Source organism: Corylus avellana, chromosome 4 (assembly GCF_965113065.1).
Source record: "Corylus avellana chromosome 4, dhCorAvel1.hap1.2, whole genome shotgun sequence".
Lineage (NCBI taxonomy): Eukaryota > Viridiplantae > Streptophyta > Magnoliopsida > Fagales > Betulaceae > Corylus > Corylus avellana.
In genome coordinates this window covers 7472824-7496909 of record NC_142493.1, presented here as the reverse complement: position 1 = coordinate 7496909, position 24086 = coordinate 7472824, and the positions used below count along the sequence as shown (strand labels likewise).

At 35.1% G+C, this 24086-nt stretch overlaps 2 pseudogenes across 1 annotated transcript; both read left to right on the top strand.

The window, feature by feature from the left end:
* The first annotated feature begins 15487 nt into the window (after positions 1-15487).
* On the top strand, positions 15488-17211 carry LOC132179345 (UDP-glycosyltransferase 91C1-like; annotated as a pseudogene).
* A 2315-nt stretch (positions 17212-19526) lies between these two features.
* LOC132179683 (fructose-1,6-bisphosphatase, chloroplastic pseudogene) lies at positions 19527-23741 on the top strand (annotated as a pseudogene). Its single transcript, XR_015911892.1, has 3 exons — positions 19527-19855; positions 22677-22780; positions 22910-23741. The product of XR_015911892.1 is annotated as a fructose-1,6-bisphosphatase, chloroplastic pseudogene (transcript).
* The last annotated feature ends 345 nt before the right edge of the window (positions 23742-24086 follow it).

The following is a 24086-nucleotide window of genomic DNA, read 5'->3' as shown; positions in this document are numbered from 1 at the left end:
CTTTTTTCAAAATATATTTAGCAGATTTACAATCAATACGTAATAGAAATTTTTAGTTTAGTAAATCAGATTGAAATTTAGTAATGCATAAAACAAGAGAAAGAATTTCTTTTTTAATTGTACTATAATTAGTTTGTGCATTATTCCAAGATCCAGAATGGAACTGAACAATTTGTTCAGGAGATCCAAGGAAACAACCTATTTCAGAATACTTCCAAAGCCAATTTCAGAGGCATCAGTTTCAACAATTTTGAAAGTATTATCAGAAGGAATACCAAAGCAAGGTAGAGTCTTAACATGAGTCTTAATTTTTCTAACAAGTGAAGTATGAATATCAGTCCAGGGAGGGGGATTGTTTTGTAATCTATCAAACAGAGGCTTGCAATGTTTTCTCAAATCTTTGTAGAAGTCAGCAATGTAATTCAATGAACCCAAAAATCTCTGGAGCTGGGTTTTATCAGTGATAACATTAGGGAATTTATCAGCAAATGGAATAACTCTATCAATGGGACGTATTTGTCCTTCAAAAATATCAAAACCAAAGAATCTAATTTTGGTATGGAAAAGCTTAATCTTTTTAGAAGAGACTACAAGTCCATTATGTTTAACAGTATCTAGAAACGAATTCAAATGTTTCTAGTGTTCATCAATAGATTTGGAGTATACTAAAACATCATCAATGTAAACAATAGTGAAATGGCTAAAAGGATTGAGGATATCATTCATAATATTCTGGAATTCACTTGGAGCATTCTTTAGACCAAAGGGCATAACATTCCATTCATAATGACCAAAAGGGGTGGTAAAAGCAGTCTTATATCTATCCTTATCAGCTATTTGGATCTGCCGAAATCTTGACTTCATATTGAACTTAGAGAAAACTAGCGCTTCACTAAGACGATTTACAAGGTCTTTCCTATTAGGGATAGTGTATCTAATCCATTCTAACACATCATTGAGTAGTTTGTAATTTATGACCAATCTAGGGGTTCCTCTTTCAAGTTCAGCATTTTTCATAACATAAAAAGCAACACAAGACCAAGGAGATTTGCTCTTGCGTATGATTCCTTTAGAATGTAAATCAGTAATTTCTTTTTGGCAAAATTCCAAAGTTTCAGTATTCATTTAAATAGGTCTAGCTTTAGTAAGAATTTTATTTTCAAAAAAATTCTTAACATAAGGCAGAGAAACAATATGTTTTTTCCTATGCCAAAAAGCATTAGGAAGTTCATAACAAATAGTATCAATAATCAAAGTATTAAAAGCAACAATCTTTGATTGTAAAAATTTATCCGAAAGTTGTTCGGCAATTTTTTTGTATTTGACTTCTTGTTTTACGAAATTCAAATGTTTAGTCTTCGCAGAGATAATGTTCAACCTATTAACATCAATTTCAAATTTTGAAACAAAAGGGAAATGAACTTCAACGCCCATTCTAACAGTTGAAACTCTAGATTCATCAACAGAGAAAGGGTAAAACATGGCAATAAAGGGAAGTCCAAGGATAACTTTATCAGACATATTTTTAACAAGAACAACAGATATATGAAAACAGACATCGTTTTGGCAAACATGAACATTATTTAATTCATACTTAATATGTAAATGGTTACCACTGGTAGAGTTTAATCTTTCAGTAGACTTTTCAAAATATTTACTAGGGATAAGTCCTTCTTGGATGCAATTTACATCAGAACCAGAATCAATCAAAGCAATAACATCAAGAGTATAGTTTTTAGAAACAATAATATTAACCTTAGAATACCATTTGGGAGGAACAACTTTGTCAATGAGACTGACAATCTTAATAGCATCAGAAATCACTTTATTGCTGGATTCCACTTCATCAGATTGCTCAGATTTTTTGTCTTCTTCATTGTCAGTATTGTTATCATGAAAACAATTTTGAAGATTCAAAATTAAAAGTTGTTGTTTTAAATGCTTATTATCAATTTTAATAGAATGCAAATCACTTTTTAAGTCAATAATTTCTTTCTTGATATTACCAATCTCATGCTGCAACTCTGAGATAGTAACTACTTTGGATTTTTGTTTAGAAAATCTTTCCAAAGTTTCATCAGAAAAAAATTTGAATTAATAGGTCTATCAATGTCTTTTATCATTGTTTTCTTGAGTATTTTAAGATATTCTTCTTTCAAATCAAGATTTTCAATTTTTGAAATTAAAGTGATTAATATATCTTCTTGTTCTTCAGCTTTAGTAAGAACATTACAGGTTTTAATATTTTTGCAGCAAGAATCATTACAACCAATTTTGAAAACTTTGTTATCAGAGATTTCATTAGGAGAGTGGTAATCAAAATCATCAGAAGTTAAGAAATCATTATCAGAGGAATCAGAAGAAGAATATTTGGATTGTAAAATCCTAAAAAGATTTTCTTTTTCACTATCATCAATTTTCAAGGCATTAATTTCTTTTTTTCAATTTTCTAGGAGGTGCAGGACACTTATCAGCAAAATGCCTGAATTTTCCCCAGTTAAATTATTTTCCTTTGGAAAAGTATTTAAAGAAATTAGAAGGGTTCTTTTTAGGTTTTTTAGCAAAAGGTTTTTTAAAAGGTTTATTAAATTTTCTTCTCTTATAACTAGTGTAATATGGAGCAGGACTTTTTCTGAGAATTCTATCAAATTTCTTCATAATTCTCCTGGATGGAGCAATAGGAGGTAAACCAAATTGTTCACAGAAATTACTCATTTCATATTTAGCTTTTTTAGCATTTTTCAATTGTTGTCTTATCATTTTTTGATCAATGCACATTTTTATACCAAGTTTTTAACAGTAGAAAATAAATCACCATAATTATTTTTTCATAATCAACTAAACCAGTATGAGAATTGATAAGTTCATCTTTTACTTTCTGAGCAAATAATGAAGGTAATCCATCAATAAACTTTTCTTTCCAATAAGGTTTTTGACTATCAGATATGACCATAACATGAGAGAGAAAAACATCTTGATACCATTTATAATCAGACATAGTTGGGCATCGAAGATTATTCAAAAAATCAGAAATTCGAGAAGTGATATTAGAAGGAGTACCTATAAAATGTTTAATAATAGTATAAATCAAAGTATTAACACCATTAGAAATACAAGCACCCAGACGTTCATCAAAAATAGGTAAGCCATCATCATCTTTTTTGACAGCTTTTCCAACTTTTTCACAGGAATCTTCATAAAGGTGTTTATCCCACCAATTCTGAAGAGTATCAGATAAACCAGTAGTAAGCAAATCAACAATTTCAGGATGACTCAAATTATAATTAGTAACATAAGCATTAGCAACCATAGACATGTAATTCATTTTATTCAAAAGTTTCAATAGAGTATTGGGAGCATTCAGTATTTTCGGAATCAGAATTATTAGAGGTTTCAGCATTTCTTTTGATAGTACAAGCTTTTCCAGAAGTTCCAGCTTGACTAGCTTTTAATTCAAAAAGCATCATCAATTTTCTCAACATGTTTTTGGTTACTAGTCTTCAATCCAAGGTATTTTCTTTCTTCAGGCAGAGAAAGTATGGGTATTTCACCTTTTAAAATAGGGGTAACAGGAGTACTATCAAATTTTTCTTCAATACGATCCAACTGTTAACCAATAGTATGGAGAGATTGGTTAACCCAAGTACCATGCCACGTGTAAGGTGACGTGGTGCTCAGTTAAAAAAACTAATAGAATTCTGACGAAAGCACCAAGTGAGTTTATTTGCTAACCACAGGTAACATTTATGATATTTTTGAAAACTCAAATATCCGTTTGATTTTGGCTCAAAGCACAGGTACCTTAAATGCATTTAACCCTACCTTTTAATAGAATATTACCTTTTAATTTTCTCGCTATTTGTTAGACTAGAATGTTTACATGTCTAATTTCTAACCCGATTTTGATTTTTGAGTGTCAAGTAGTATTTCAAAATATATCACAAAATGGTGAAAAGCTATACATATTGACTTATAAAAGGACACGGCCTACACCTCTTTCACACTATAGAAGGACAAAAAATAAAAAATGAGAAAGAAAAGAAAGATTTTACATAAAGACAAAAAGAATTGCAAATGCCATTAAAATGAACTCTTCCTTCATTCTTTCTCTCAGGAAGTCAAAACTTTTTTTTTAACCTTGGGAGGGCCATGGCCCCTTCACGCCCTAACGTGGCTCGGTTATTGTGTTACAAGAATGAACTTTTATTAATATTATGATATATTAAAATATATGATATTGTAGAATATTTTATCGTGTTTAGTTTTTATTTGATATTTTCTTTGAGGAGTGCTAGACTTACAAACAAATTTTACAATAAAACTTTTACAAACTAATGTGGCACAACATGATTAGGTTTTCCAAAATTTGAACTAATATAATATTCAATCGTGTTTTACCACATTAGTTTGTAAAAAAATTTCTGTAAAATTTGTTTGTGTAAGCCTAGCATTCCTCAATGTCTTTATTTATTTCCATATAAAAGTCTTGATGACTCAGCCCTAGTTTATATTCCAATAAGAGCGGATAACTCAGCCTTATAAAATATTGTAATAGTTTGCCTATTTAAAGGGCATTATACTATGAATAAAGCAAGCAGAAAATTACTCCAAACTTTATGCTTGAAAAGGTTGTAGGTTCCCTTCAACGAATCTAAAGGGTCTAAGTTCCCTCAAAACCTAACAATTTATCTCGTTACGTATATGTAAAAGCATTCATGTAACATTGGTCTCAGAGCAGCTAGGTTGATTGTTTTCTATATGATGCAGATCGCAGAGCTCTTGGAAGTGTGATTGAGTGCCCGCGTGCCTACGATCAAGCACACGCGGGGACACTTATGCGCACCAAGCCTCTGGTTGTGCGATCGATCGTCCTTGTGCCTGCAATAGATCACACACGGGGCCTTATGCTATGTTTCCACGTTTTAATTAGTTTAAACCGACTTTATTTCATTGTTTTAATAGGGTTAGGGTTTTGGGAGTCTTTATTTCATTATTTTATCAAGTTTAGGGTTTTTGGGGTATTTATGTTATATTTTATTAGGCTTAGGAGTATTGGGGCTATAAATACATGCTCATAGCCTCTAGTTTATCACTTTATGTTGTTTATTGAATTTTGTTGAATAAGAATTACTCATAGGTCAGTTTTCTTCATATTTTTCCTTGAAATCATAGATAGACTCTATATTTTGAGAAGAATTCACAGATCATTGATAGGCTCAAGATCTAGAATTATTTATCTCGTTTCTTATTGATGTTCTTCACTGCAGCCCACCAAATCACGCTGCATTAGTTGGTATCAAAGCTCAATTACTTTAAATGAATGAGGAGGAGTGACCGTTGTGTAGACATGAATGAGGTACACGTGCGAACAGATGCAGCACATAAAGAGCAACCAACAATTCGTTTACAGCACATGGGCGGTGGGCCGAACGATTGTCGTCACAAATCAAGACCGCGATTCTGTGCGATGGATCACCCTTGTGCCTGCGATCAATCGCACACAGTGTCTTATGCTATGTTTCTGCATTTTAATTAGGTTAAACTGAATTTATTTCATTTTTTTAATAAGATTAGGGTTTTGGGAGTCTTTATTTCGTTATTTTATTAGGTTTAGGGTTTTTGAGATATTTATGTCATATTTTATTAGGTTTAGGAGTCTTGGAACTATAAATACATGCTCATAGCCTCTAGTTTATCAGTTTATGTTGTTTATTGAATTTTGTTGAATAAGAATTACTCATAGGTGAGTTTTCTTCATATTTTTCCTTGAAATCATAGATAGACTCTATATTTTGATAAGAATTCTTAGTTCATTGATAGACCCAAGGTTTAGAATTATTTATCTCGTTCCTAATTGATGTTCTTCGTTGTAGCCCACCAAGTCACTCTGCATCAGTTGGTATCAAAGTTCAATTACTTTAAATGAAAAGGGAGGAGTGGCCGCTGTGCAGACATGAACAAGGTGCATATGCGCACGGAGGCAGCATATAAGGAGCAACCGGCAATTCGTTTACAGCACATGGGCGATGGGTCGAACAATTGTCGTCGTCAACCAAGACTGTGATTCGCGGAGGAGGAAGGCAAATCTATCGCTGAACGTTGGCAACACACAGAAGATCGACTCAAGGTTATAAGGGATCAAATTGAAAACCTCACTACCCAAGTATCCGACTAGTGTAGTCACAATGGGAATAAATCTATAAGCCTGTTTGCGAAGTGCCGAACGCAAGGACGTCAGCACCTTGCGCAAGTTCATGCCAATCAGCAAGTGACTAGATTCGAACCCGGTACATCGGAATTCCAAGATTGCTTGCAACCCAAAGAGTTCATGGTAACAAAAAAAAAAAAAAAATAGAAAATTTCCACAAAAAGAAGTACCTAGGAAGATGGCAGAGATAGTGCCTAAGGAGTGGGCGGAGATCAAGTGTCATTCGGTGCCCCGATACATTAAACGTAAGTGCCGACAATTTCAAACTATATGCACCATGGGAGGCAAGGGGGCCAAGCTTGTCATTGATCCAAGGAGTCATGAGAATATAGTCTCGGAGGAAGCAGTTCGCAAGTTGGGGCTTGAGACCAAGAGACATCCTACTCTCTATCGGTTGGACTAGTTCCCCAACAGGAAACAAGGTAACGGTTTTTAAACGTTGTCTAGTGTCCTTTTCCATTGGAGCTAAGTATAGGGATACTTTTTGGTGTGATGTGGTTGACATGGAGACGTGTCACCTATTGTTGGGAAAGCCATGGAAATATGATAAAGCTGCTATCCATGATGAAACAAAGAATGTGTATAGCTTCATGTTTGGTAAAATTAGATTGACATTGCTACCTAGCCAACGAGCGAAGCCAAAACCTTCACAAGGGGATGGTCAATCCTTTGTAGCAAAGCAGGAGTTGACGGACAAGGAAAGCGGCATTAAGGAAGTGCTACCGGGACCAATAACAAAGCTGTTGGGGAGATTTCTCGACGTGTTACGAGCAAAATTACCAAAAGAGGTGCCACCATTGCGAGATATTCAACCTCAACTTGAGTCAGTGCCGGGGTCTAAACTTCCTAAGCATCCACTCCACATCAAGAGCACTAAAGAGCTTGAAGAATTGGGAGAACAAGTGGAAGAGGTAAACCTTTCAGAGAGTATTGCAATTTTTCATGAAGAAGAGGAACCCTTGGAAGAGGTAAATCTTTCGGATAGTTTTGCAATTTTTTATGACAATTCTACACATCATGTGCTTGATAAGAGCCCTGTGGATAAAGCCTTTGATTTGAGTGTACGCCAATTAATTATGTTGATTTCTTTAGGGTAGATGCTATTTTGTCAAATTTTTCCAACCAAATTTGTGATGAGATCTATATGGCAGAGGGGAATGTTCTATCAAAAAGTGATGGGGTCGTTGCTAGTTATTTGAAGATTTTAATGGCATATAGGAAAGACAAGGCACGAGAAAAGCATGGCAAGTCTACATGGCAAGGTGAGGTGCGGGGCCTTCAACATCATCGTCGCAGTCTACTAATGATTAGAGCCATCATGTTTTTTTTGAGGTGTGGCCTTGTTGTGATTTTGAGAAGAGGAGAATGGAATGAGCTTACTCGACATCCAAAAGACTGTGGAAAGAACCGGCCGAATTTGAGAGCGAATCCTTTCCAACAAGGGGAGAATGATGTAGATCGCATAGCCCTTGGAAGTGCGATCGAGCGCCCACGTGCCTACGATCGAGCGCACGCGGGACACTTATGTGCACCAGGCCTCTAGTTGTGCTATCGATCGCCCTTGTGCCTGCAATCGATCGCACATGGGGCCTTATGCTATGTTTCCGCGTTTTAATTAGGTTAAACCGGCCTTATTTCTTGTTTTAATAGGATTAGGGTTTTGAGAGTCTTTATTTCGTTATTTTATTAAGTTTAGGGTTTTGGGGGTATTTATGTCATATTTTATTAGGCTTGGGAGTCTTGGGGCTATAAATACATGTTTATAGCCTCTAGTTTATCAGTTTATGTTGTTTATTGAATTTTGTTGAATAAGAATTACTCATAGGTGAGTTTTCTTCATATTTTTCCTTGAAATCATAGATAGACTCTATATTTTGAGAAGAATTCTCAGATCATCGATAGACTGAAGATCTAGAATTATTTATCCCGTTCCTTATTGGTGTTCTTTGTTGCAGCCCACCAAGTCACGCTGCATCACTATAGCAATCAACTATCCATGGAGGATTCACGTCTTGATCGACTTCAACAACAATTTTCTAGTCTCATAACTATGTTTGAAGGCTTGATAAAGAAATTAGAAGAGTAGATGGAAAGGATGGAGAAAAAATCGACAGCTTTCACTCAGAGAGGGGGTTTGATATACAAAAAAATGAAGTCATCATTCAGCCATTCCACCACGTTGAAGCCCCAATTCCACAACTCAATCTCACTGTCACCCAATTCCGCCACCATCCAATCGCGCCAGCAGATCAGAAAAAGGCAGCACCCCCAACCGTAGATATGCGTCTTTTTGCCATCCTAGTCCAACACTGCCCCATCTCAGTCGTGTTTCTACTGAAATCGCCAACTTCATCTTGGTCATCTATCGCTAAATCGTGGCTCACCTAAATGAGAAGAAGAAAAAAGGGCTTTGATGTTACTTGGTTCCAAAAAAAAAAAAAAAAAGATAGTGTACGTGTATGACATTATGCCATGTCTGGAAGGAAGGAGAAAATTGCTTCAAGTGAAAATTTGAGATTTCGGTGGCACTTAAAAACAAAAAACAAAACAAAAAAAAAGATTTTAGGTATGGGTGTGCTAAAGATCTACAGATGCGGTTCCAAGAACAAGATTTTCAGGACCTTGACGACAAGGTACTCTTCAAGGGGAGAAATGAATGTTACGAGAATGGAGTTTTATTAATATTATGATATATTAAAATATATGATATCGTAGAATATTTTATTGTGTTTATTTTATTTGATATTGTCTTTCTTTATTTCCATGTAAGAGTCTTGATGACTCAGCCTTAGCTTATATTCCAATAAGAGCTGATGACTCAGCCCTATAAAATATTGTAATAGTTTGTCTATTTAAAGGACATTATATTATGAATAAACCAATCATAAAATTAATCCAAACTCTATGTTTGAAAAGGTTTTAGGTTCCCTTTAACGAATATAATGGGTCTAGGTTCCCTCATAACCTAACAATTTATCTCATTACATGTATGTAAAAGCATTCACGTAACATGCTGACTGTTTGACATTAAGGGTAAATTTGAAATTTTAGAAACATTTTAGAGGTATATAGGTCATTTTACCTCTTTTGCGTTCTAATTTAACCTCTAATCTCTAATAGATGGGGGTAATTGAAAAAAATCAAAAAGATCGATACACTGAAGTGAGAGTTTTTGAATTTTGTGGGATCTTTGCAAAATACATGACATTTCATGGGGGTAAGTGAAGTTTTTCGTATTTTTTAAGAAGTTTACAAAAAAAATTAAAAATTAATATAATGAAAAATCGCTCATAGGACGAGCTGGCACAATATAGGCTAATGTGTTATAACAACAAAGAATTATTACTACTTTTTTTTTTCTTTTTTTTTTTTCCTTTTTCTAATCAAAGAGGGATTCGGGAAAAGGGATATTACACAAGAATAAGCAGAAAATGGGTCGGGAACCCAAACAACAACCCCAAAACAACCAGAAAACGGTTCGGCAACCAAAGAACCAAATAACCAGCAGGAATGGGTCAATAAATTGACGAATTGGCCTATCATAAATAAAACATATCCCACGACCTTTATGTGGGTCTTATCACATAAACCCAAATTTAAGATGATTACTCTCTTAATTAATAAGATATATCTCCTCCCTGAAAGTAGGAAAAACTTCACTTAACTCTTCCTAGGGGTGTAAACGAGCCAAACTTGAGGGAGCTTCCCTTGTTTAGGCTTGGCTCGTTTAAATTTTACTCGAGCTTGAGCTCGAGCCAAGCCAGCTCGCAAGCTGGCTCTTCTATTTAATTTTTTTTTTTAAAAAGAAAAAAAATTAAATTTCAAGTACTCTTAAACAGCTTAAGAAGCCAGCTTGCATATAAGCATTTGCTTAGCCTGGCTAATTGAGTATGGAGACTGAGTCAATACAGCAAGGTATTTGGTTTCAAAGATAGAGAGTATGCATCCTTTTATAGATAAGCAAACTTGGGATTGGTGTTTTCTTAGCAATGGCGACAAGTTAACAGGTTGTACTCAGACTGCATAGGGACAACGCCCCTACAAAAAAAATATTTTTTCAACGTTTCTCTCTCAATCTCCCTCACCAGTCATAGTGCATCTTCCACTTGAACTCTCATTTCCCACTCTCTCACTCTCGCTCACCAAATATGTAGTGATAGTGCTTGGGTATGTTTGATTTTTCAATAATTTCCGTCTTTCGCAATCTCCCTCAATAGTTTCTGCTTGATTCTTCTTCCTTTCGTTTGGGTCTGCTCTAATTAAATTGGGGTCTTTTAATGATTGCTCTCTCTCTATTTGATCACGAAGGGTCTAGAATTTTTCATTTTCTAACGCTTAAATATAAATGCATTTTTAAGATTTTAATAATTATGAGATTTGTAATTAATTATGTGTTATTTGGTTTATATATATATATACACACACATGAGCTTATACGAACTTGCTTACGAGCCTAACCCAGTCGAGCCGAGCTTGCTTCGTTTAATATTCGAGCCAAGATTTGTGTTCACGAAGCGTTTCATTTAATAATCAAGCTGAGCTTATATGAGCCAATCCCGAGCTCGCTCACGAGCGACTTGCTCACTCAACACCCCTAACTCTTCCAAACTTAAAAAATTCTCAATTTAGTGTATCAAACTTTAAAATTTTTGCAATGTCACTCATCCGTTAGGATTTTATGTTAAATCCTAATAAAGGTTGCCAAAATAACCCTGTTTACAAATTAAAAAAGAAAAAGAAAAAAGTTGATGCAATGCTGACCCACGACCAAGCCATGGGTTCTATTTTTTTTTCTATAATTTTTAATTATTCAAGTTTTAAATACATGGGTATAAGGGACATTTCACCTACACTATCTAATTTAACTACCCAAAACTCTAACGATATGGGTGACATTGTGCAACAATTTTAAAGTTAAATACACTAAATGACTAAATTAAAAAATTAACAAGTTTAGGAGAATGATTGCAAAAGTAGTGAATGTTAAGGAAGGTTAAGCGAATTTTCTTCTTAAAATGAAGAACATGTATAAAACACTAGATGGCTAAAATTCCAAGTTTATTGAACATTAAACGCATTCACAATAGTAAAAGGGGTAATCATCGATCGATAGGCTACAACTTCTTAGCATCTTCCATAGGTGTTTGATGATCATTTTTTTTGTAAGAGCACATATAGTGAATGAGATTGTTTATGTAGTGGCAAAACTCCTTGCATCTGAGCTGCCTTCAATCCTAGTGTCTCTCCCTCTTTGTCTTCTATCACCAGCCTCGTGGACTTGGCAATGGCGTCTAGATCGAATGAGCCATCTGGGTTCCTTTGAACCTCAAGGTCAATACCCTTTTCCACTAATAGCTTAGCATTTAGATTCTGGTCAGCCACCATGGGCATCAGAATTTGTGGGTGTCAAAAACCAAGCGATTCGATAATCGAACCCCACCCAGCGTGGAAGAGACACCCTCCAATTTCAGGGTGAGCTAGAATTTCTACCAGAAGAATGAAAGACAAGCTAAATAAAATATAATTTTAAGAAAAAAGCTTGTATTTTTTATAGGCTGAGAATATTATAAAATATTATATCACAAATATGTTAATACGGTGATGATAATATATACTAATATCGACCTCATGTTATCAAAGCAAAGATCCTAAATTCACACATTGTCTTTATCATTTAGAATCCATTTGAGATTGCAGTTTTAATAAGTACAATTTTAAAATTAGCATTTTTAAAAATAGCATTTTTAAAATTACTACTTTTTAAAATCGCAAAGGCGTTTGATAAGACATGTTTCAAATATTTTTTTATTAAATATTTATTATGCTAATTCTTGATTTTAGTTTAAATTCGTACATTTTCAAATAAGCACCCTATAGGCTGCTTATTAAAATTGCAGATTTTTTTTCCTATTTTAAATTAAGTGCTTTTTAAATCCAAATGTCAAATGCTTTATGTTTTGTGATATCTTTTAAAAATACAGATTATTTTTACGAAATTGCAATCCCAAACACACCCTTACTTTTTATTTTGATTAAATGTTTTATGTGCTAAGTTTATATTCACCTAAACTTTTGAGATATAATAAACAGTGACTTAACCTACTTGTGGGGCCCAACCAAGAGAAACCATGCCTGATCAAGAAATCCACCAGGCAATAATTTTGAGCTGCTTAGCCCCTCGGGATTTCTAAGAATCCATAGAAAAGGAAGCTTGGAGAGTTCAAGCCCATAGGCCAATTCATGGACTTGTTCAACATGCATTTTTTATGCGAACCAACTAATAACAAAACATAAGAAATGATAAACTGGCTATTTCAAGAAAGCCGTTATCTCCAATGACTATTTCAAGGGAACCTTAACCTTCAAAACACAGTAAACTGTATTTTAAAACAATAATCATCTCATACTTTATTATTGATAATTCCCCTTTAAATAGAGAAACAATATGATGTATGATGATATGAGAATAATTTGGTCTTTTAATTTTATTAATTAATTAGGTTATTAGTTTTAAGGGCAAGGCTTAGGTGCGGTAGTTCAAAACTACCGCACCATGCAGTAGTCCAAAACTGCACCGTTTGGTGCAGTTTTGAGAAGGAAAAATTCAAAACTGAACCAAACGGTGCAGTTTTGGGCTGGGAAAAAATAGGTTTTTTTTTTAAATATAACAAACAATTATTTAAGAATTAAAAAATATAAAAAACTAATAATTAAAAATATTTTTCATTTTGGCCAAGGGGTGGCTCCACCCCTTTCATTTTTTTTTTTTTCTCTTCTATTTTTTTAATACTTTTAGTTTTTAAATATTTTTCTTTTTCTTTTTCTTTTTCTTTAAAAAAACTATTTGTTTATTGCCCAAACTTGGACTACAGCATGGTGCGGTAGTTTTGCACTACCGCACCTAAGCCTTGCCCTAGTTTTAAATTTTAAATTTTAAAAGTTAGTATTATTTTATAATGTAATTAATAATGGGTATGGCCAAAAACCAATCAAATTGTACCATCTTTTTTGTGTGTCTTTTCCCTTACCTTAGGGCCAACTTTCTAACGACTGCTTGTTATACTTATATTATTCAAGGGGAGATTGATTCCCATTTGAACTCCTTTAACATCTCAATTATTGAACCTATATAGTTACCATTCCTTTACTATATCTCCATCAATCTGGAGAAAATCTTTTTTGCCACGATGCCTAATCAATCTCTTCCATCCCGTTCTTTTCAATAACAATTCCTCTACCCCACTTCTTCCTCTTCTCTTTCTTTCTTATTCCCACCTAGTTATCGGCTTTGGTTGTTGTGTCGGAATAGTAAAAATGACTGAAATTTGTATGGAGTGATCATTTTGTTACAAAAATGTGTGAGATATGGTCATACCATATGGGAATCAGTGTGATTTACTACAATTAATTATTCACTTTTTTGTTTTTTAAATAAACGAGTTATCTTCATTTATATAAAATCAATCTGAAACAAAATGTTCCATCATACAATGCCAAAGATACAAGTTGAAAATTATACGGCCTTAATACTATCTATGACATACCCAATAATTTCTAGGGCTATTATAAAACACCACCTTAAAAATTACATAAACACAATCAGTATATAGATCTGCAACATAAACTAACGAATCATGTCTATGGTCATTGTCTCCTTCATCAATGACAATTCTTTTATAAACTTGATAACTCATCCGTCATCAGTCAATAGTTTACTCTCATAAAAGAACCAAAAGAAAACAAAAGATCGACCTACCGAAAACTATTCCATTATTCTTGAGCAAAACCTAAGAAAACAACAAATCCAAAACTTGCTACAGCCATAGCAATAGTAAATTTGTCTTATTTAGAAGCAAAAACGAAAATACAAAATCAAGAAAATAATAAAAAACACCAAAATTCCCAATGGCCGGCAAAATAATGCATGAAGGTTGGCAACCGAAAGAAGGGGTGGCCGACGAGTATAGTGAGCGGTAATGTTAATGGATGGAACTGATAGAGAAAGCCAGATCTAATTATGAATAAATTAGATCTAGAAACCTTATCTGATCAAGTAGAATAACAATGCGCAAAACGTGACAGCCCGGTTTTAATCATTCACTTATTGGATTCAAACATAAAGCACATGTTTTTTTTTGGGTTGGGGGGTAATTAAATAATGCTCTAGAGCATTATCTTCGAGTGGCAGACATTGATGGCTAATTTTCGAGCTAATTGACGCAAGTCAAGCTTTGCTTTCTTCACTTATGCATTTATTTATTTATTAAAACAATAAATCATATTTTAAAAGATGTAGGTAGCCTTCTTTATGATTTACGCATGTGTGTCATATTAACTAAACATAATAGCGACCATAGCCGCATGATCAGAGTGCAGAGCTATCCTGATATTTCTTTTAAATTATTATTTTTTTTAAAAACAAAAAAAACAAAAAAAGAACGAACAAATTATTTTATTGCAATAATAAACTCTTTAAATTTGACTTTTGTGGCTTGGGGCCCTGAAATTTGACTAAAACGTACAGCTTTGGGGATTTTCTCTTTGATTTTCAGTCTATCACGTATAGAAGAAAAAAGTTGTAATTATTTCATATGGGTGTAATTCAAATATATGTGAGAATTGATGGTTTATGTGTATATGGAAATTTTGAGATAACATTGATCAAATTGAAAAAAAATTGCAAGTTTGGGAGGGTACATTGCAAAAATTGAAACATTACAGACCGAATTGAAAATCGCCCCAAACTTTGAGGGGTAAAGTGTGTACTTTTGTTTTTGCTAATTATATAATTAGGGAAAAGTACACTTTACCCCCCCAAAGTTTCCATCGATTTTCAATTTGACCTCCAATATTTTAATTTTTGCAATGCATCCTCTCAAACTCCCAAATTTTTGCAATTCGACCAATTTTATCTCAAAATTTTCATATTGCTTCAATTTTTTTTTTTTTTTCTATAAAAAAAAAAATTGGAGGTACAAAAATGGCTAGATGGCCAAAGGCGTAGCCACACCCGATTTTTTTATTTTTTTTATTTTTTATAAAAAATAAAAAAAAAATTAGAAATTATGGGCAATATGAGAATTTTGAGATAAAATTGGTTGAATTGCAAAAATTTGAAAGTTTGGGGAGTGCATTGCAAAAATTGAAACATTAGAGGTCAAATTAAAAATTGCTCCAAACTTGAAGGGTAAAGTGTACTTTTCCCTACTTACAAAGGTGAAGTTCCCACCCCTCCCATTGTATTCTAACATTTGAGACTACTGATTCACCGTTGTTTCAGGCTAAAAGAGAAATCATGGCTTCCAAACAATTCCACGTCATGATGTTCCCATGGATGGCATTTGGCCATATGATCCCATTTCTTGAGTTATCCAAACACTTGGCAGCAAAGGGTATTCGGATTTCCTTCATTTCCACCCAAACAAACCTCCAGAGGTTGCCTTCCATACCTTCACTATTAGCAGACAACATAAAGTTTGTGGAGCTCTCACTGCCCTCAGTTGATGGCCTCCCAGAAAATTGTGAGGCCACCGTTGACTTGCAAGGAGAGCAGATTCCGTATCTAAAGAAGGCGTGTGATGGGTTAAAGGCACCAATTGAAAACTTAATCCATAAAGATCCCCCACACTTAATTCTATTTGATATCATCCAGTGCTGGATCCCTGAAACTGCTGCTAAATTTGGAGTGCCTTGTGCCCTTTTCAGCGCATATTCTTCAAGTACATTAACCTTCGCAGGGCCACCTTCTGAGCTGAAGTCCCCCAACCAACGAACCAAGCCTGAGGATTTCACGGTGCCACCAATATGGGTTCCTTTCCCTTCTCTTGTCTCCTTCAGGCCTGATCAGGCGGCAGAATATTTCCAACACTTTTACTGTCCCGACATAACAGGCATGTCAACCGGCCAACGCGTCGCTACAACTCTTGAGGGCTGCAACTTTGTTTCAATAAGAAGCTGTCGGGAGTTTGAAGGAGAATATCTAAGTCTCCTTGAAGAACTCTTACGAAAGCCAGTTTTACCTGTCGGATTACTCCCTCCAAGTCCGAGGTTTGGAAACAACATTAATCATATTGATACCAACTGGTCTACTACTTTCAACTGGCTGGTAAAACAAACACCCAAGTATGTGGTTTTTGTAGGGTTTGGCACCGAGTACAAAATGCCCGTTGAACAAGTCCATGAATTGGCCTATGGGCTTGAACTCTCCAAGCTTCCTTTTATATGGATTCTCAGAAATCCCCAGGGGCTAAGCACCTCAGAACTTTTGCCTAGTGGGTTTTTTGATCGAATCTCTGACCGAGGCATGGTTTCGCTTGGTTGGGCGCCACAGGTTGGATCTTCAAAGTTTAAGCTATAGAAAATACTAAATTTACTAATTTGATTACTAATATTTTTATAATATTTACTACCATATTAACTGTATTAAAATTTCTTAAGATATTTTATTCATCTACACATATACCTCTTTCCTAAAATTCTTATTTAGCTTGTCTTTTATTCTCAGGTAGAAATTATGCCTCACCCTGCAATTGGAGGGTGTCTCTTCCACGCTGGGTGGGGTTCGATTATCGAGTCGCTTGGTTTTGGACACCCACAAATTCTGATGCCCATGGTGGCTGACCAGAATCTGAATGCTAGGCTATTAGTGGAGAAGGGTATTGGTCTTGAGGTTCAGAGGAACCCAGATGGCTCATTCAATCGAGACGCCATTGCCAAGTCCACGAGGTTGGTGATAGTAGACAGAGAGGGAGAGGCACTAAGACTGAAGGCAGCTCAAATGCAAGGAGTTTTTGCCAACCAGGAGCTTCATGAGAACTACATAAACCATCTCATTGAGTTTATGGGCTCTTACAAAAAAAAATGATCATCAAACACCTATGGAAGATGCTAATTAAGAAGTTCTAGCCTATCGATCGATGATTACCGGTACCCTTTACTGTTGTGAATGTGTTTAATGTTCAATAAAGTTTTTGGATTGCAGCCATCTAGTGTTTTATATTCTAATTACTTTTAATAAGCTAGCGGATGTATATTATTAAGGCCAATGGCAGAGCCATGATATTAGATAACAGGGGGGCAAGAAAAAATAAAGTTAAACAAAAATTATTAAAAGTACTAAAATAATATAAGTAATGAAATAAATAAACAATTTAACAAAATTTATTTTTTGTTTTAAACATATAAATTAATTTGCAATTTACATTGTCATGTTTAGGGCTAATTTATTGATCAGTTGTCCTCTGAGTTCTATATTTTGAAATTCCATGATTTCTCTATAATTTCAAGTAACTACAATCCAAATATTTTGCATAGATATATTTATTTCTTAATAATAAATTTTAAAATATATCAATGTAAAAAAAAAAAAAAAAAAAATGGAAACTTCATCGCTTAACCGCCAGAATTTTCATCACTTTTGTAATTATTCCTACAAAGTTAAGACACTCTCAATTTAGTATAAACTCTCAATTTCGTATATTGAACTTCCAATTTATTGCAAAGTCACACATCCGTTAGGCTTTCCGTTAAATCCTCACAGATAGGTGTCAAAATTACTAAAATGCCCCCTTTAAAAAAACAAAAGAAACAAATTGCAATGATTCAAGCTTGGGTTAGGATTTAACGGAATTCGCAAAAATACCCACATCTGAAATTTTTTTTTTTTTTTTTATAAAAAAAAAAAATTATGAGTATTTTGAGAATTTTGACAAAATTTAACAAAGAAACCTAACAGATGAATAACATTGCAAAAGATTAAAAATTTGATACATAACTTATGCATGGAGGCCAGTTGGCATGTGAGATGTGATATTATTGTCTCATACAAAAAATGCTCATAATAGCGAAAAAATGTGTCGCAGTTATATGTTTCTGGTTAATTAGAGCATTTATATTGAGCTTTTCAAAATCTCTCTACATTTAACTCTAAAAATTTACTTTTGTTGATTTAGCAGGTCACTTTTCAAAACTACGTACTAAACATCAAACTCTCTAAATATTTATATGCTTTAACTAAATATTATTTTTTATTGTAAAGTGTATTTAAATAAAAATAATAATTTTATTTCCTAAATTAAAATTAAAAAAAAAAAAAAAAAAAAAAAAAAAAAAAAAAAAAAATTTGCTGTTACTACCGGTAAGGAGATAGGTTGCCAATTCAATTGCCATGGCCATGTTGGTCCCTTTTTTTGGTTATTGTACCTTTGGAATGGCATGTTATGAGCATGTTCCGGAAGGAGTTATTCCCTTTAATAAATAAATTGACACAACGTGCGACTTATTGGTAAGTAGGGCTGTAAAGAGTTTGTTTGGCAACCAGCTCAATACCCGCTTGGTTTAACTCAACTCGAAGTCAACCTGGAGAGTTTCTATTTGTAAACAGTTTGTATACACCATGAGAGGACATTCTATTGAGATTCTGGCTCTTTGAAGATTGACTTACCGGAGTTACATGGTCTCCTTCAACCTGGAGAGTTTCTTGAGTGTCTTACTGCCATTGAGAAATTCTTTGACTACAAGGTGACACCAAAGAATCTACTTCTGAAGCTAGTAGCAACATTCATTCATGGCTATGCTTCAGCATGGTGGGATAAAGTCCAAGAGATGAGACTTTGCAAAGGCAAGCCAAAGATTTCTTCTTGGGAGAATATGAAGTATAGGCTTAAAGATAAATTCCTTCCAGTGTACTTTGCTCAAATGGTCTATTCTCAATTTAACAACCTTCGCCATGAATCTAAAAGTGTGATAGATTACACCAAAGAATTTTACCAACTCATGACTCACGATGATATTCTACTCAGCTAACGTGTATAAAGCCCTATAACTCAATGATCACTCAATAACATTTGGTCCTGTCAATCTAATTTGTGTCCAACCTGTATTAGCAAACCAAAATTCACAATCAACGAAAGTCAATTAAGAAAATGCATTAACAGTGCTTACCTCAGAAAGGGAGGTTTGGTAACATAGAAGCAGTAATATCTGCAAATGTCCAGCTTGCCTTATCTTGATTTGCCAGGAAAGGAATAAGCAGACTTGTCATGGAATTGAGCTGTTCTGGAATAAGCTTAAGCTTATTTTCCTAGAATTCCTGCATGATTTGATGACTGCTATAGGTGGTATTCTTTTCTGTATTTTTCTTTTCCCTCTTTTTTTGAATCTTTTAAATTTTAGATTGTAACTTCTAGGGAACATGTATATTTCCTGTTTTTCTTGTTATGCCCTTTCACTGCACTGTTTACTTCTCAAAGAAGAAAACTCTTGTTTACAGCAACTAAGTTTTCTACCACCAGTGGTGGTAAAAAGGGCAGAAACAAGTATGACAGGCCAATATTTCTTGTTGTGCATTGTGCAGAATGAAATCATTTTGTCATCTCTTCGCATTTCTGGAAAAGTTGCAGCAATGGCTTCAGAAGAGGATGATGCTCCCATCTGGTTAACTGATGATGGTTCATTTGTGGTGGTAACGGATCCCCTCGATGGTTCTTGAAATATTGATGCATCCATTCCAACCGGAACAATTTTCGGAATTTATAACCGCCTTGTGGAACTGGATCATCTCCCCAAGGAGGAGAAGACTTCGCTGAATTCGCTCCAAACTGGAGCGAGGCCTGTAGCTGCTGGGTATGTTCTGTATTCATCAGCTACAATACTCTGCATCAGATCAGTTGCAATTCACTGATGAGAAAGCAGCCAGGATTAGACAGATTATTTCTACTGCCATTCCTAGTGATAAGGCTGCTATTTTGGAGAAGGAGGTTACTGCAGAAGAAATAAAGGAAACTTTATTCCACATGCCAGCCAACAAGGCCCCTGGTCCTAATGGGTTCTCTACAGAATTCTTTAAGGCCTCTTGGTCTATTGTTGGAGAAGGGGTGGTGGCAGCTATTAAGGGGTTTTTTGCTTGTGGCAGGTTGCTTAAGGAGGTAAATGCTACCATTTTAACCTTGGTACCTAAGAAGGTGAATCCATCTACTATGGGGGATTTCAGACCTATAGCTTGTTGTAATGTGATTTATAAGTGCATCACTAAAATCATTTCTAATAGGATGCTCCCTTTGTTGAGTGATTTGGTTAGCCTGAATCAATCAGCTTTCATTCCTTCAAGAAGCATTTCAGAAAATGTCTTATTGGCTCAGGAGATTGTGAAAAATTATCACAAGGGTAAAGGGGATCCTCGTTGTACTTTGAAAATTGATCTTATGAAGGCATATGACTCTGTCAATTGGAACTTCATGTTACATTGTCTTCATTGCTTTGGGTTTCCTTTGAAGTTTTTAAGTTGGATTAAGGAGTGTATCACCTCTCCTAGGTTTTCCATTTGTCTAAATGGCACGTTGGTTGGCTATTTTGAAGGCAGGAAGGGGCTTAGGCAGGGGGATCCTTTGTCTCCTTACTTGTTTGTTTTAGCCATGGAGGTGTTTTCAAGGATTATGGCTGAGCATACTGGGGTTGGATCAGGTTTTCAGTTTCATCCCAAGTGTGTGAAGTTGAAACTTACTCACTTATGTTTTGCAGATGATCTTCTTATTTTTTCTGCAGCAAATTTGAATGCTATTACTATTGTAAAAGCTGCTCTACTTGAGTTTGAAGAACTCTCTGGTTTGAAAGCAAATCCTACTAAGAGTTCTTTCTTTTGCTCTGGGATTTCAGATAGAGTGAAGCATATGTTGTTAGGAGAGCTGGGAATGAATGAGGGCCATCTTCCTGTTAGGTACCTTGGGGTACCTCTCATTTCTACTAGACTTTCTGCTGCTGATTGTGGGGCTTTGTTGGATAGGATTGCTGGGCGCATTGACTCATGGCTTTCTAAGAACTTATCCTATGCAGGGAGGCTCCAATTATTATCTTCTGTGCTTTACAGTTTGCAAGTTTACTGGACTAGTATCTTTATTTTGCCAAAGAAGGTCATTAAGGCTATTGAACAGAAATTCAATAGGTTTTTGTGGAATGGGAAGAGTGAAGGGTCTGCAAAGGCTAAGGTTTCTTGGCAAGAGCTGTGTTATCCTAAGAAGGAAGGAGGTTTGGGCTTGAAACAGTTGGAGACTTGGAACCAATCTGCTATGCTTAAACATGTATGGAGTCTTTTTGCTAGATCAGGTTCTATTTGGGTGGCCTGGGTGAGAGAAAATTTGTTGAAAGGGAGGAGTTTCTGGAGTGTTGGCTTTCCTCAAACCTGTTCTTGGAGTTGGAGAAAGATTTTGAAGTTGAGGAGTATAGCTAAAAGGATTTTGAAGTTTGAAGTTGGAAATGGGGAGAATATTCACCTTTGGTTGGATTCATGGCATCCTTCAGGTATTCTATATGAGGTTTATGGGCATAGGGCTGTTTATGATGCTAGAAGCAATGTGGAGGCTAAACTCTCTTCTGTAATTCTTAATGGAGAATGGCATTGGAGACCAGCCAGATCTGATGCTCTGGTTGAAATCCAAGCTAGGCTTCCTGAGATTAGGTTTGCTCCTTATGATAAGCCTGTGTGGACTGCATCTAGGAAGGGAATATTTGTTAGTTCAGAAACTTGGGAGTTGCTGAGAGAGAAGAAAGAGGAAATTGCCTAGTGGAAATTGGCTTGGTTCTCATATGCCATTCCCAAGCATGCTTTCATTTTGTGGCTTGCTAAACAAGATAGACTTGTAACAGGTGAAAGGTTGCTTAAATGGGGGTTTCAAGGTGATATTAAGTGTCTGTTTTGTCATAGTCAAGTTGAAAGTAGGGGGCATTTGTTCTTTGAATGCAGTTTTAGCTATAGAATCTGGAAATTTTGTATGGCTCGATGTGGAGTGGACAATGTTCCAGTTATTTGGGATGAGTTTCTGCAGAAAGGAATTCAAGAGTGGATGAATAAGTCTCTTAAAGGTTTTCTTTGCAGATTGGTTCTAGGCTCTGTCATCTATAATTTATGGTGCACTAGGAATGAGCTAATGCATTCTGGTCAACCTAACACTGAGGAGCAGCTTTTGAAGAAGATAATTTGGGAGGTGAGGTCAAGAATTGCTGGGAAGGGAAAGTTTCCAAGAACTAGAGAGAACCTGGATTTAGCTTCTTTGTGGAATCTGCATGCTGACTTGCTGTTATAATTTCTGTGCAGGCTTGATATTCTATTTTTCTGCCTTGCTCTTCTTCTTGAAGGCTGGTCTCCTTTTGGAGAGGTTTTTAGTATTGCTATTGGTGTTGAGTAGTGTCTTTGAAGTTGTTTGCTTAGTTTTTTTTTTTGATTTTAGACCCTGCGTGGTTTTCTGCAGATTTGGTTTCTGTTTGTTGATTCTTTGTAGAGCAGCCCTGCTTTGGATTTTCTTTTGGTAGTGCTGGTTTTGCCATATTGTTTGTTGTATGCTTTTGGCTTGCTTGGAGCAAGTGTGAAGCCCTGCGTGGCTAAGGTTTTGGCCTTTTGAGAAGGCTTGTAATTGGAATATCTTTGTAGTTTGGATTGGTTGTTCTTGAATGAAATTCCTTATTCATCAAAAAAAAAAATACTCTGCATCAGCTTTGGTTCGGGAACGCATCCATTTACTTTGGATCATTCAACAGGAGATTTCATTCTCACACATCCAAGCATTAAAATTCCTCCTCGAGGTAATGATGAATCAGTTCATGTGAATTGTATGATAATGATGCATAAATGCTATCAGATTGTTATTAGTATTCATTTGAACTTAAAAGAGGAAAACTAATATTTAAGCTAAGAGGACTTTATTATGTCAGGACAAATCTATTCAGTAAATGATGCACGATATTTTGACTGGCCCGAAGGGTTAAGGAGGTATATTGACACTGTGAGACAAGGAAAAGGCAGATACCCCAAGAAGTACTCGGCCCGTTATATATGTTCTCTTGTAGCTGATCTCCATCGAACTCTAATGTATGGAGGGGTGGCAATGAATCCCAGGGACCATCTTCGTTTAGTTTATGAGGCAAACCCTCTTAGTTTTCTTGTGGAGCAAGCTGGGGGCAGAGGTTCTGATGGTAAAAGAAGGATTCTTTCAATTCAACCAGCTAAGCTGCATCAAAGACTTCCTCTGTTTCTTGGAAGTTTGGAAGACATGGAAGAGTTGGAGAGTTATGGTGATGTTCGACAGAAAGTAAATCCTGGTTATGAAGTTTGACACTATAATAATCTCCAAATTCCATTGGTTATGGTACAAATCAACTTGGGGGTTCTTTAGTTTACAAGTAATACTAGAAATTACATTTTTATTTCACAATTATCTCACAATGGTAACGTAGCAGTTCCAACCAATTTTTGACTCATTCCTTGTTAGTAAAATAAAAATAAAAAAATAAAAATTGTTGGGATTGCCATGTCAGCTTTATGACATAATTGTGAGATAAAATGTGGTATATAACATTTTTTCTATTATGTTTATATCTTACCAACCGAACTATCAAGAGTTGTAAAATCCCCATATTTCAAGAAGATGTCTCCTCTCCATTTTCTTGCCCATTTCAGCATGTAAAGATTCTGTATTCTTTTCATCAGTGTGATTTGTTCTGTGTTAAAAGTATTCTAATTGGACATGTATTTGCAAGCTTTGTCCATTATTTGCAAACATTATTAGTTCAAACAGAATTGAATAAACATTTTTCACCGATTTAAACAAACCAATAAATTCAAGACTTACAATCAAACATGTTTTGACATTAAATTTATGGACATAAAAAAAATTAACATCGTGCAGTCTTGGGACCTTCTGGACCATCACAATAAAGAAGGACCATCATCATAAAGAGGGCTATCTATCTACATCTTTTCATTGGGCTGGGGAATATCGTAAATAGTTTTCAACATATCCACAGAAACAGCCATAAGCAAAGCCGCTGGACTTGTATAAATGTACAGGCTAACTCCAAAGTCTTTAGTTATCCATTGAGATGAAGTTCT